A 14493-nucleotide genomic window follows, 5' to 3' on the forward strand; every position below is an offset into this window, starting at 1 on the left:
TGAAAGGGTGGAGCTCCAGCAGCGGGAGCTCTCAGCCATGCGGTGAGAGAGGGAAACACTTGGGGAGAGCAGGGGAGATGTGCAACGGGCAGAGGAAGAGAGAGGAGCAGCTGGGGAGAGAGTGGCTCTTCTCACCAAAAGGGTAAGCGGGGGCAGGTGGGAAGAGGCAGTGGGGAAGGCACATTCCATTTTTTGCTTTTTTTTCCCCTTTGGGGGCACTCCAGCCCCTCTCCCTTCACAAAGCCTCTCTCTCTCTCTCTCTCTCTCTCTCTCTTTTTTCTCTCTCTTTTGCGCTTCCGCAGCGCTCCAGCTGCTTTTTTTTTTTTGGCCTGGGGCGGCCGGAGCCACTTTACAATCGTGTTATAGCGGTCGCATTATTACGGGGCGCATTATAGCAGGGTCAGGGGCGGCTCTAGCCATTTCGCCATCCCAAGCACGGTGGCACCCGTGGCTCCGGTGGACCTCCCGCAGGCGACCGGCAGAGCACCCCCGCGGCGTGCCGCCCCAAGCACGCGCTTTGCGTGCTGGGGCCTGGAGCCGCCCCTGAGCGGGGTTTCCCTGTACATACCAGGTAATTTAATGTGGTGGTGCCCAGCTATGCATTAAATAAACCAGCTGGCATGCACAAAAGAAGGCTTTGCTTGCCCAGATTTTGCAGGTGTGATTTAAGCAGCCAAATGCAACCATTTGCCTCGAAGGATGCACAGTTCATAAACAACCACAAGCACAAAATATGCAAGTGCTTTAAACACAGTGTGCAAATGCCTGGGACTATGAACAGGTGACGACCTCTCATTCATTCCTAGCCCTTCACATCTTCGAAACACTGTGCAAACGTGGCAGTTCTGCTGCGAGGGTTCCCTGTCCTGAGGCCTTTCACCAGCCTTGATAGAAGATTTGTGGAGTGCTCCTTTCATCTAGCCCTAACGCACTGGGCTCCAGAATAAGGCATATAAATAGTGGATCCCAAAGACACTATAGTTTTCTCCCTCCCTCCTTCTATTCTTAAAGGGTACGTCTACACACCAAAAAAATCCCACAGCAGTGAGTTTCAGAGCTCAGGTCAACCTGGGCCTGAGGGGCTTGCACTATGTGGCTAAAAGTGTAGCTGTTCCTGCTCGGGCTGCAGCCCAGGCTCTGAAACCTGGCAAGAGCTCAGGCTCCAGACTCACTGGGAATGACTACAGGACTATTTTTATCCAGGTAGCCCTTAGCCATAGGCCTCCTAAGAACTGGATGCCTCCAAGTGCCAGTCATTCTGTCTTCTTGTCTTTTCCCCAGAGTCTGTTTTTTCAAGCCTTTCTTGGCTGAATACTGTGGCAACAAGCCAGACAAATAAATAACCAACCATCTTCCTTTTCCCTTGGATTCTCTCTGTCTATTGCTATTGATTCTGCCATTGCCTAGTTTAGGGTGGGAACAGAGATGGAATCGACTCTACGTCCGAGGGGGAGAAACAGCAAGATTTTTGTTCATTACACATGAGGGCAAAGATCTAAAAGCCTCGAGTTTAGGCAGAAAACCTCTCCAGTTTCCCGTTTTACCTGGTCCAGCATGGCATCTCCACACTCCTTCAGTATAACCTTCATCCACAGTCCAGCTGCCGTGGCACAGGTGGGGCTGGCAGACAGCATACTTTCCACTGTGGCCTCAATAAAGGCTGTGGCCTGTTCTGGGGGAAAGTACTCACTAACAACCTGGGAATAAATCAAAAACAGGAGAGACTGCAATGATGTTTGGCTCCAGCACTTGTAAAAATGGAGGCCTAATTTCTCTATGGAAAAAGATCTATGCATCAGCAAATTGCATCTGACGAAGTGGGTATTCACCCACGAAAGCTCATGCTCCAATACGTCTGTTAGTCTATAAGGTGCCACAGGACTCTTTGCTGCTTTTACAGATCCAGACTAACACAGCTACCCCTCTGATTAATTAACAATTTGTTAATTAGCCTCATGTCCAGCTAGCCATTTGGGATTAAAATTCTCTCCATAGTCTATATACTACATTTTTGTATTCTACACTAATGAGATCAGGTTCGAGGCAAAGCTTCTGTTGCACAGTTAGCACAACATTGTACCGGCTATGCAGGAGGTAAGTTTCCAGTTTGTATTCTCTTAGATACACTGCATCTTTTTACAACATATACAATGAAGTCAAGAGAGGCATGCTCACAAATATAGGCAAACCCACAAGGTGACAGAATGAAGACTGGATGGGTTCTCAGCTTGATGTTCCACTAATACAGTTTTTCTCATGGATAGCTGGATAGGTACATGTGTGTGCATCTGCGTGTGCATTTTCATGGGCGTGCAACATTCTGTGGAATCTGGATTTTACATGGCATTCACGGCACACATCTATGAAAAGCATCTTGCTGGTTACTAGCAATGAATGCCCCGCACCCACAGCTCGCTCCAAGTACAGAAAGGCATCATGAAAGTGTAAATGTAAAATGAAGGGTGCCTGGTCACTAGAACATCCGCACAAGTTTTTTGAGTCAGTTACCCTGGCCATTTTGGAAGATGCCTGAAACAGAGCCTCGGGGTCCGGAGCTGCTGTTAGTTCGTCACGGAGACATCTCAGCTCCTCCTCCGCTGACCCCAGGTTCATGGGCTGGCCTGGAGTGGAGAAAAGGAAAAAAAGTACTGTAACGACTAATGAAACTGAACCTCTACTGCATGGATATTCATACAGGAGGATCCATGTGCTAGGCTGTTATCAGCATAGTGTAAAATCTTGGCCCCATCAAAGTCAATGGCAAAACTCCTGTTGACTATAATGGAGTCGGGATTACACCCTAAATGTCTGAAAGTTAACAGTAGTGGTATGTTATTGTGACTGATACAGGATTGAACAAGCATCGTATTCAGCTTGGAGCAGCTTTCTGGGGGTGTCTGGTTTCAGTAGTGTCTCTGCTCTCACTATTTACATCTAATCTCACATTCAAGTACAACTCATGCAGGTAGCTGTGAGGTTCCAATGTAGAGGTGAATCCCTCCACCAAACTCTCAAGATGGGGCTGGACAAAACCTTCGGCAGGAAACCCATGCTCATCCGTCACTTCTAAACAATGCTGGGATTTCTATGTTGTACACTCAAAGACTGGAGTCCCTTATTCTGTTTCTGAATCACCAACACTGTTTTTAGGACTGATTAATAATAATTAGAAATAGGGTCACCAGATGTCCCAATTTTATAGGGACAGTCCCAATTTTGGGGTCTTTTTCTTATATAGACTCATATTATCCCCCACCCCCGTCCTGCATGAGTTTCACATTTGCTGTCTGGTCACCCTAATTGGAAATGGCCTTAAATAATAACCAAGATCTATCCCATTAGGTGAAAAGAACATCCTACTCCAGGGGTCGGCAACCTTTCAGAAGTGCTGTGCCGAGTCTTCATTTATTCACTCAAATTTAAGGTTTCGCGTGCCAGTAAGACATTTTAACGTTTTGAGAAGGTCTCTTTCTATAAGTCTATAATATATAACTAAATTGTGGTTGTATGTAAAGTAAATAAGGCTTTTAAAATGTTTCAGAAGCTTCATTTAAAATTAAATTAAAATGCAGAGCCCCCCGGACTGGTGGACAGAACCTGGGCAGTGTGAGTGCCACTGAAAATCAGCTTGAGTGCCGCCTTCGGCACCCGTGCCATAGATTGCCTACCCCGTCCCACTCTTTCACAAAGGGAAAATGGCCTACACTTACTCCAATAGCTTTGAATGCTCATGACAGAGGGCTGCTGCAAGAACTTTTTGTTTAAAGAATTATTCCAGGAAACCCCTCCAATACAGCCAGTGGCAGGGTAAAGAGAATGAAAATGTTTAGTACCAAGGGCTTGTTTACATGGAGAAGTCAAGAAAGCTAATCAAATTCATTTTCAAACTGCATTAGTTAAACTTCATTAAACACCTCTGGGGACACACTTATTTAGAATTAAAGGGGCCTTTTTTCAGGTTAGTTTAATTCATGTAATTCACTTAAATTAAGAAGGGCCATTTTCATTCAGAATCAGAGCATCCACACGTGTTTAATGACACTTTAAAATTTACACCTTTAGTTCATTTGGATTAACTCTCCTTAGTGTCCCTGTGTAGAAGCCCTAAGGAACTGAGCAGTTATCTACCTGGTGCAGACCATTTATTATTTGTACAGTTCCCAGAAGTGTGCCACACTCTTTACACATCATAATCGTCTCTTCTAATGAGCTATTTACAAGATGCCCACCACTCTGTTATCTAAGTGCCAACAGACAGGACAGAAAGAACTAGACAGGCAGAAAAATGGACATTACAACAGTGAAAGAAGCTGAAGAATTACTTATACCTGCTAATGGTCTCCTCACCTTGTATACAGAGAAGGCAGCTGATACAGTCAACCACCCACTGACGAGACGTGGCCAGTGAATCACAGCTGTATGGTGCTATTGCTCCAATCAGAGATCCAAACTGATGAAAAGTTTCCTGAGTCTAATTAAAAAAGAATGAAGAATGAACGTTCTCCAGCTGTACTAGACTTCACTTGCCATCTTTATTGTTGATACCAGTCAGCTCTGTGTTTTTGGGGAACCAGGGCACAGTATCTAGCTTGTGTGACTCCTGAAGGACACCCCAATTCCCATCTCTGTTTGAACCAAAACCGATCAGAGAAAAGGCTTGCAGAGAACAATGAAGGGTTTGGGGAGACACACCTAGACGCCTCCTGACAAGGGTGACAAGATTAAGACATCTCCATTTGCATACAGAATGAAGAACAGAGACAACTCTCTAGCCTCAACTGCATGAAAGATGGAATAGGGATTAGCATAAAGAATGAAGAACAGAGAACCGCACTGAACTCTGGGACCAGAAAAGCAGGGACGCATTGAATCATGGGAATCCCTGCTCCAGATGCTAATGAACCTACGCCTGCACACACTCAGCTCAGCAATTATCAGACCAATTCTAGTAATAAATCTTTGACTCATATCCCAAAATACTGAAGCAGCCTAGTTGCCTTGTGAGCTCCCCGGAAGAAAACAACACCCATAGCCAAGAATGATCAGCTCCTATTGACTAGCCTAAAGAAAACCCTTGAGCCATCAGTTTACCCATAAACAAATCTAGTGTTCTCCCTTGAACCATTGTATTTTCTCTACAAAACCCCTACCTATGCCCAGGTAAGGGTTCTGATGTATAGGCCCAAACTCTGCATCAGTTCCACCGGGATTCCATCTCCTGACTGATCGTGCTGGGGGCTCTGCCTGTCTCCAGCACTCAGGACCCTGAGCGACCACCATCACCTGGGAACCCCGACCAGTTCAAGCCTCATGGAGTGGGTGGGATCCATCTCTCTCTCTCTCTCTGTTTTCTTTCCTACCTACCTTTAAAATGTAGCTGTTATGTTTGTTTAGCCCTCCTGGTGTGGTTATCACTATGATTCAATCAATAACTGTTATGGGTCAGCTGGTTGCTTCTCTCTCTCTCTCTCTCTCTCTCTCTCAATTTTATTCTTTTGTGTTTTTAGCTTCCCCCATTTACTCTGCAGCAACGCTTCTTGTACCTAAGCTAAAGATCCCTGTAGTGCCCCAAAATACAGTGGGGTTTGTTCATCAAGTGGGTTACTACCAGTACAATTGTAATGTGAAAGTGTGATAGGAATGTGTTAAACTTGGGGCACATAAGTGGGTGGGGGGAGCAGTGGAAAGTGCTGCTGAACCCAGCCTGTTGAGACCAGGGACACATGAGGGTACCAGCTTGAAAGTGCTGTTCAGCCCAGCCTACTGAATGCAGGGACATATGAGGGGATCAGCTGGGGAGTGCTGATTGACTTGCTCTGCTAGTGTGTGCGCATGTTCGTCTAGTTCTACTTATTAGCCCTGGGGAACCTAGTCCTGCAGGAGAGCTCCATTGGGAGGGGACTTGTAGAAGGAAGGAGTAGAACACACAAGTGACATAAGCAACACAGTAATAGAATTACAGAACCGCCCCACCCCTCCCTTCCCCCACAGAAGAGTAACCCTAATTAATGAGCCTCCCCAAAGTAACGGGCACATCTGGTAACATTGTGCCTCTGATTCCTGTACTGAACTGGGTAACGCACATTGGAAAATATAATCCCAATTGTACATACAAACGGATGGGGTCTAAATTAGCTGTTATCACTCAAAGAAGAGACCTCAGAGTCATTGTGTACAGTTCTCTGAAAGCATCTGCTCCACATGCAGTCAAAAACGCTAACAACATGTTAGGAACCATTAGGAAGCGGATCGATAATAAGGCAGTAAATATCATTATGCCGCTATAGAAATCTACAGTACCCCCACACCTTGAATACTGCGTGCAGTTTTGCTCATCTCACCTCAAAAAAGATATGTTAGAACTGGAAGAAATACAGAGAAGAGTAACAAAAATTATTGGGCGTATGGGACAACTTCTCATATAAGGAGAGATTAAAAAGACAGGGACTTTTCAGCTAGGAAAAGAGACGACTAAGAGGGACTATGATAGAGATCTATAGACTCATGACTGGTGTAGAGAAAGTCAATAAGGAAGTGTTATTTAGCCCTTCACATATCACAGGAACAAGGGTCACCCAATGAAATTAATAGGCAGCAGGTTTAAAACAAAAAAAGGAAGCATTTCTTCACACAATGCAGTCAACCTGTGGAACTCATCGCCAGGGAGATGTTGTGAAGGCCAAAAGTATAACTGGGTTCAAAAAAGAATGAGATGAGTTCATGGAGGATAGGTCCATCTCTGGCTATTAGCTAACACGGTCAGGGATGCAACCCTATGATCTGGATGTATCTAAACCTCTGACTGCCAGACGCTGGGGCTGGGACTGTCCAACAGGGGATGGTTCACTTGACAATTGCCTTGTTCTGTTCATTCCCTCTGATGCATCTGGCACCCACCACTGTCAGAAGACAGGATACTGGGTAGATGAACCATTCTTCTGGGGGATCCAGGATAGCCACTCTTATGTTTTATGTTCTTAGCGGATTACATAGAAATTCAGCTTTAGCATCCTGGGAGCATAAGAACCAAGAATGCATTTGTGACACTGGCAGACCAGTCAACCTGAGTATGACCCATAATAACTTAACAAGAGACACTTCTACTGTATCAAGACAGTTCACGTGCATGTGAATTTCAAAGAGACGCATTAGACTAGCAATCATCAACTCATTCAAAAATGAACAATAGATGCTAAGTGTATTTGTCTGTGGTTATCTATACCGGGTTAGAAGTTTCACAATGTAAATAAATTAGCTTGTAGATGCAAATTCCCTTTCATGGCTTAATTGCCTTAATTATGTGTGCAAGGTGTTCAGTTAGCCTTAAAATCAAAGATGTAAGACACTTCAGGAAACCAATCATTTCTACATTATCTTCAGCTTAACTATCTGTGTTATAATGGAAGAACGGCTAATTACCTTATGTGAATGAATGTAACTAGTTTACTGTGTATGCACAGGAAATAGAAGATTATCTTCAAAGCAAAGTACAACAGGCCATCTGCATTGTGGGAAGGCCCTTCTGTGACAATTTCTGTGAGGTAGGCTTGTCAGCCTGGTAGAATAGCTATAAAAGAGAAGGCTCGGGCCTGATCCTATCATCTCTAGACCGTTTAAATGTTGAACAGGGACAGTGTAAGCCATAGGACAGAGATCTTCCAAATAATCATTTGGAAGAACCTGGAAAATGCCTGGAAAAACTAACAGACATTACATCTAAGCTGCCTTTGGATTCTGATCTGTTGGGATGATTCCAGAGAGACTTTTACAAACCAGCAGTTTATTCCATCACTGTTGTGATCCTGAACTATGAACATGGAAAGTCACTTGTCTGGATATTGATCTTTTAACCATTTGTAACTCTTCTTTCTTTTAACAATAAATCTTAGATTTAGTTATTAAGGATTGGCTGACAGTGTGATATTTGGGGAAGACCTGAGATTCACATTGACCTGGGGATAAGCATCTGGGTCTTTATGATCAGTGAACCCCACATATGGTGAATCAGGTTTCCAGTAACCCCTCACTATATTAGACATAGAATATCAGGGTTAGAAAGGACCTCAGGAGATATCTAGTCCAACCCAAAGCAGGAGCAATCCCCAAACAGATTTTTACCCCAGTTCCCTAAATGGCCCCCTCAAGTATTGAACTCACAACCTGGGGTTTAGCAGGCCAATGCTCAAAGCACTGAGCTATCCCTCCCCTCTCTTCCAAGACATGGCTGTTTAGATGGGAGCCAAGGTCTGGAATGCCAAAAAGGGACCGTGTTTGGCATCTCATTAACTAGAGTGGAAGCTCTTTTGTTGTTGACTTGGTGAATCTAATGATAGAATAAGCCGTCAGTTTGGGGGTTGTCTCCCTCTACTTCTTGCAGTCTGCCCGCAGTGTGGTCACAGCATTGTTGTGTAAACCTCTCTCTCACGGAAGCAGAGGGATGTTAGTCACCTTGAGATCCCAGCTGCTGTCCTGGAAGAGTTTTTCATGCATTTGCGTTGAGTGTCAGATCTGATGTAAGCAGGGAAGTCAACTCAAGGAAGAGTAAGGCTATACTCACTGTGCTATGAACTACCTCTCGATAGGCAGTCAGCAGCTGGGTGCTGGCCTGCAAGGCCCTCTCTCTCTCCCACTCCTTCCCTGAACTGAACCATGTCCTTAGGAGCTGTTGGTAGAGCAGGGGAATGGACAGAGTTAGTACCAGAAAATCCCTCCCAAAAGTTCCTCTTAAACAGGTTTAATTGTCACTAAAATCCCTCTCCAAAGCATCTGACCTCCATGTAGCAAAGGAATTACATGTCTAATGGAAGAGCCCCTTAGATATACAAGTCCCAGGGACCAGATTCACCTCTGGTGATTGAAGCCAAAGGAGTTACATGAGAGATGAATCTGGGCCCGTGTATGTGATGTCTGCTGTAGACTGTCTGATGGGAGCTGTCTAGCACATTGCATGCTGTTTGATGTCTGCTGCTGTGTTCTATTTCCTGGGCAACTTCTCCCACATTGATTGGCAAAATGACAGAGAGAAGCATTTCTTTTTATTAATTTGAATAAGAGCAGAGAAGTCCCCCCAGCCCAGCTCCTTTTATAACTTCATTTTTATACTGAACGTGCATCAAACTCCCACCCTCAGCCCTTCACAATATTCTGTTCATGTCTGAGGAACAGGAAGTTTCCTCTGAATGAGTTTCCATACACAGGGCTTAACTCAATATTCATGAATTCCTCTTAGAAGAAGTGATCAGTTTCAACTGGTTCTCTTGGATTTGGCTACTGCAGTGGTGATTTTCTTGCCGCTCCAAGTAGTGTCAATGACACTGTAAGAACTTGGTCCCAATCCAGCCCTGGCATAAAATGGCATAGCTTCTGTGGATTTCAGTGGGGCACATGCCCGCTTATCCCAGGAAGAATTGGGTGCTTTCTCCCTAAAATTCACTCCATTGTGGAAAATTCCTCCACAACTGAAGCTTGACCCCCTAAATCTCTGACTCTTCCCTGCTGTAACACAAGAAACAATCTCCACCACAGTTCAATGTACTACTCACATCAAACATTTCCTGGAACCAGTCTGCGGTTGGTTCTTCCTCCAGCAAAGTCTCCACTAGCTTGCCAAGGGCTTCCAAGGATCTCACATAGAGTGACTGAAACCAGAAAAGAAGGAGTGAGGCTCAGCACAGATCATTTGTGTGTGTGGGCTGGGGAAAGCTAACTATAACCTTGCAGGGGGGCCATGTGGGACTGCCATCACCCAGTGCCTGCTGGGCAGAAATACAGTGGATGGTGCCGGAGGAGAATTGTTGTCACGTACTTGTATATGCTGAGCATCCTTTGCTGTCCCGTCTTCCTCTTTCATCTTCTCCAAGGGAGGAAGGGGAAATAAACTTTTGAAGCACTGACCAAGGAGCTCACGGTTTTCCTCCAGGGTCAGAGATGGTTTGAGCTTGCTGGCAGAAGAAAGATAGAGAGAAAAGTCATGCATTAGACTCAGTACCACCTCCAAGTAAAAGAAATGGGTCCAATGACTAGAGATTGTCCCAATCTAGAACCCCAAGTGCAAACAACCCTTCACTTTGCACCTCTCTTAAGTATTGGCTCCTCTAGAAGTAAAGCTAAAACTTCAAATCTCCTTTTAGAGAAACCCACAAGCTTCCTCCCCTGCCAGCTAGCCAGACACCTCCTCCCCATCTGAACTCTGCTCCATTGTACTGCATGCCCCACAACCTCCAATCTTGTGTCTTTCGAGCACAAACCCCCAAATGGACACATTCAAATCCTTAAGAACTAAAGTCCTGCTGGTGAGCAGCATGTGAGCCACAGGGCCACCCAGAGGATTCAGGGGGTCTGGGGTCTTTGGCGATGGGGAATTGCCGCCGAAGGCCCAGCACTTTGGCGGTGGGTCCCGGGGCGGAAGTTCCCCCCGCGGCCGAATTGCTGCTGAAGACCTGGGCCCCCGTGAGAGTTTTCCAGGGCCCCGGAGTGAAGGACCCCACCCAGGGGCCCTGAAAATTGCCCCATTTGCTCCCAGGCAGCCCTGGTGAGCCAAACCCTGCAGGCTTTAGACTGCTCCCAACCTGACACTCATGAATTAACAAATAAGAAGGCATCACAGTGCCAAGAAATATGGCAGAAAATAGCCTACCTCAGATGTCCAATGGCAAGAACTGCCTGGTAGCGAACTGGAGATGCCAGGGAATCCAGTGGTTCCTGTTTAATGAAGTCCTGAAATGCATGAATGGGGACATCAAAAATGGGAAATGGATTTGAAAGGCAGAGAGGCCTTCCTCTCACACCCTGAAACAGGGCTATATGCCAGACCTGGAATAAACAGACACCGTGCCCAGCAGACTCTCTGCCTCAGAAATGGGTTGTAGGGCCATCTGCAGGCTATACAGAGGACAGAAAGAGAACTCACAAGACACAAGCCATTCCTTCCAGTTACAGCCCACAATATATGTTAGCATCCCTGCCAAGCTCAGAGTGGACCCAGCATTCTGGGTGCCATGCAGGTAGCTCATGAGACTGCAGTAGTACAGTCACAGCCAATGGATAAAATATCATCTCCCCAGAAAACCAGTCTCATTACATTACAACAAACTCTCCTGTACTTCAGTCCTCAAAGCTCCTAATCACTCACCAACATGTAGCCAAGGAGCTCCAGTTTGTATGAGAATTCGAACTCCTGGGAGTCTCTGGTCTCCAAGATGGCACAGCTAATCTCCATGACATTCTGGATGAGGGTTAATTTTAGGTTCATGTCCTACATAATCCAGAAGGAGAAACAAGAGGATGTGGATGAGAAACTGAGAGAAGAACCAGAGTCCAGAAGATAAAGATCAGGAATTAAATCTAGCCTCGGAGAGGAGAGAGGTGTCCCCAGACCCCAGAAGGTAGAGGACCCTGGCTCTGCACCCACCTCAGAAGAAGAGAAAACCCAGGTTCATCAAATAAATCCAGGCCTACTTACACCAGAGCAGCCAGGACTCCTGCTTGATGTAGCAAGGAAACCAAACTCTGTGCAATTTAAACAAGCAACTTGTGTACAGAAAATGCAAGAGCTGAGGGCAGATTATTTAGAATGTACCTTGTTCGCAACAGTGATGCCCAGCACCTGAAAAACGAAATGCAAAACAGCTATTAGCAATGTTGATAGTCCCACATAACACACATCCTCAAAATGTCCTGGCTGGTGAATATGGAGCAGAGAGAAATCACTATTGTTAAATCTTCCAAAAGGCAGGAAAGGTATCCAGAGGGGGTGTTTTGCAGAGGTCATTATCAGGGGCCATCCTCTGTAGTATTTGCATTTGTGAACTACTGGAAGATCTCAGTTTGGTTCAACTGTTTTTGGCAATGCCTAAGTGAGAGTCTCAGTTAGACAAGGCAGAACTGAATGGCAAAGTGATGTGGAGAGGTTGCATTGAGATGAGAGTCAGGACCAGCAGTCAGGCACCTGGGGAACAGAAATAACGGAGCACACAGACAAACAAGACGACAGATAAGAGGTAAGGGAAGTAGTGAGCAAATCAACTAAATACAGGCTAGCACTAGACTCTCTTGGGTAGCAAAAGATAGAGCTAGATACACATCCATATGAGGGGAGTTAGATTGTTATTCTGAATAGCCTGAGTGTCACTGCATCTGAATTACTGTGTAGCTGGGGTCTACAGAATTTCAGAAGAATATAGAAAAACTAGAGAAAATACAAAGAAGAGCAACAAAAATGATACAACATGTGACAGCTCACGCTCCATCCATTACAGGTTTAAATTTGAGTTATGTGACACTTATCACGCAAAAGCTCTTACCTGACAACTGGCTCTGTAATGGAGAAGGATGTTCCTTGTGATGTCTGCCTCTACTCGGGAGAGAAGCTGCTCTTTTGGAGCATGGACAGCCACGCTGCTGTAGGTCAGCATCAGGGTGCTGCGAGTCTGGCCTCTTCTCCCATGGTGGTAGTCCTAGACAATCAGAAAGTTCTTCTGATGCCTTTTGCTTTGGAATTCTGATCTGCTGCTGACCGAGGAATTCCTCACAGCAGCAATAGCAGCTTGCACTTGCAAAGCTCTTTTCAGCCAAAGATCTCAAACCACTTGCAAAAAGTATTTAAGCAATATAATAACTGTGAGGCGTGGAGATATTAGTATCTCCATCATTCCCACTAGGTAACTCTGACACAGAGAGCCTAAAATGCTGAACCTACAGCAGTGAAGTACATGGGAGCTTAGTCATTGACACTGGTGGGTACAAGATCAGGCGCTAAATGTCTTGCCTAAGGCTGCACAGTGAGTAAATGGCAGAGCCAGCAGTGGAAGCCCAGAGGCCTAGTCTCCTGCTCTAGCCTTTAGATCAGTGGTTTTCAACCAGAGCTACTTGTGTACCCCTGAGGGTCTGCAGAGGTCTTCCAGGGGGTTTATCAACTCATCTAGCTATTTGCCTAGTTTTACAGCAGACTACTAAGAATGCAAGTACAATATTTATATTCCAGTTGATTTATTTTATAATTATATGGTAAATGTGAGAAAATAAGCAATTTTCAGTAATAATGTGCTATGACACTTTTTAATAATTTTATGCCTGATTTTGTAAGCAAGTAGTTTTTAAGGGAGGTGAAATTTGGGGTACACAAGACAAATCAGACTCCTGAAAGGGGTACACTAATCTGGACAAGTTGAGAACCACTGCTCTAAATCACAGGTTCCATAATTGTCATCCGTAGCCCACTGGTGGTCTACCTAAAGCAGGTTGGTTGGCCACATGTTGCTTGCAACACCTCCTCATTTCCAGCCACTAACTGGGATTAAAAAAAATGCTAAAAATCCCTAAAGCTTTCCCATGCAAGCGACTGAGGTAGTTCCCACACATTGTGCATGGGAGGGGCGCTCAAGCCATGAGACATCAGATGATAAAAATCATTTGAGAGAACCCCAGCTCCAGAGTGTGCTCCTCTCTGCTTAACTGCAGGCGTCACGTAGGACGCACACACTGGGGGCACAATGCGAGCTGAGCAGAGCAGACACTACCCCGGGGCTGCTGCCCCTGTTTTAGAGGGAGAGGAAGTTGTAGAGAAGCCCCTGGCTCCTTTACCTTCAGGCGGCTGATGAACCCAGGAATCGTAACCTTGCTCATTGCAGCCCCAAACTCCTGAAGTGCGTTGAGGGTGAGGTCCAAGTGGCTCTCAGCAGAGAGTGCAAGGATGGAAATGATTCCCTGTCACCCAAGAAAAATACTGGTTAGGATCTAACCCACGAGTCCCTTCCTTTCAGCTGAAGAGGTGTAAAGCGCCAGTCAGGCGTCAGACACATGGGCAGCGGGGGCTGAGTGAAACAGCAATGAAGAGGATATGAAGCGAAATGGCATCTGTCCCAATCCAGCTCAGAGCTGAGCCCCACAGGGAGCATTCAGGGGTTACTTGGTAAACTGGGGAGAGGGACAGAGTCCTCACCTGTCTCTCAGGGGCTTCCATATAATCTGTTGCTTTCAAAAATTGATGAAGCTGGGATTTAACGTGGCCCAGGTCCTGACAAACTGCTAAGGACGTTCCTAGCGCCTTATACAGGAAACTCTGAAAGAAAGAGACCGGCACTGAGATACCAGTAACAGAACGTGCCAGTCAGTACAGACCCAGCTCAGCAACACTCAGGAAAGAACAAGATAGCCAAGTCCAAGCACCCATACTGCAGAAACATCCCATCATCTAGCCCAGCCAGAGAACCAACAATGCAGCACAGACAAGCAGCCTGTCCAAGCAAATACTGGAAGGGCAGGGGGGCAAGAGAGCAGGGAACAAGTAAAAACAAATTTTATATGCAGAATAAAATATAAAGTAATGAAGCCTTGAGAGAAGCCTTATGCAGCCCCCCAATCAGAATTTCAAGGGAAATTAACTAGAAACTAAGCCTTAACAGAGAACAAACCTTCTCACGGGAGGGGCTGGTATAGCTGGCCATCTGCTGGTTCAACTCAAGGCTTATCTGGCTGCTCCAGGCACTGTCGTCT

The 14493-nt window shown here is 45.7% G+C and overlaps 1 long non-coding RNA gene across 1 annotated transcript; it reads right to left on the reverse strand.

Moving 5' to 3' along the window:
• Nucleotides 1–12427: 12427 nt before the first annotated feature.
• On the reverse strand, nucleotides 12428–14002 carry LOC120391443. Its single transcript, XR_005591317.1, has 3 exons — nucleotides 13940–14002; nucleotides 13582–13704; nucleotides 12428–12455 (listed from the first exon to the last, which is right to left on the reverse strand). It is a non-coding gene; the product is annotated as an uncharacterized LOC120391443 (long non-coding RNA).
• Nucleotides 14003–14493: the final 491 nt, after the last annotated feature.

Source organism: Mauremys reevesii, linkage group 25 (assembly GCF_016161935.1).
Source record: "Mauremys reevesii isolate NIE-2019 linkage group 25, ASM1616193v1, whole genome shotgun sequence".
NCBI lineage: Eukaryota > Metazoa > Chordata > Testudines > Geoemydidae > Mauremys > Mauremys reevesii.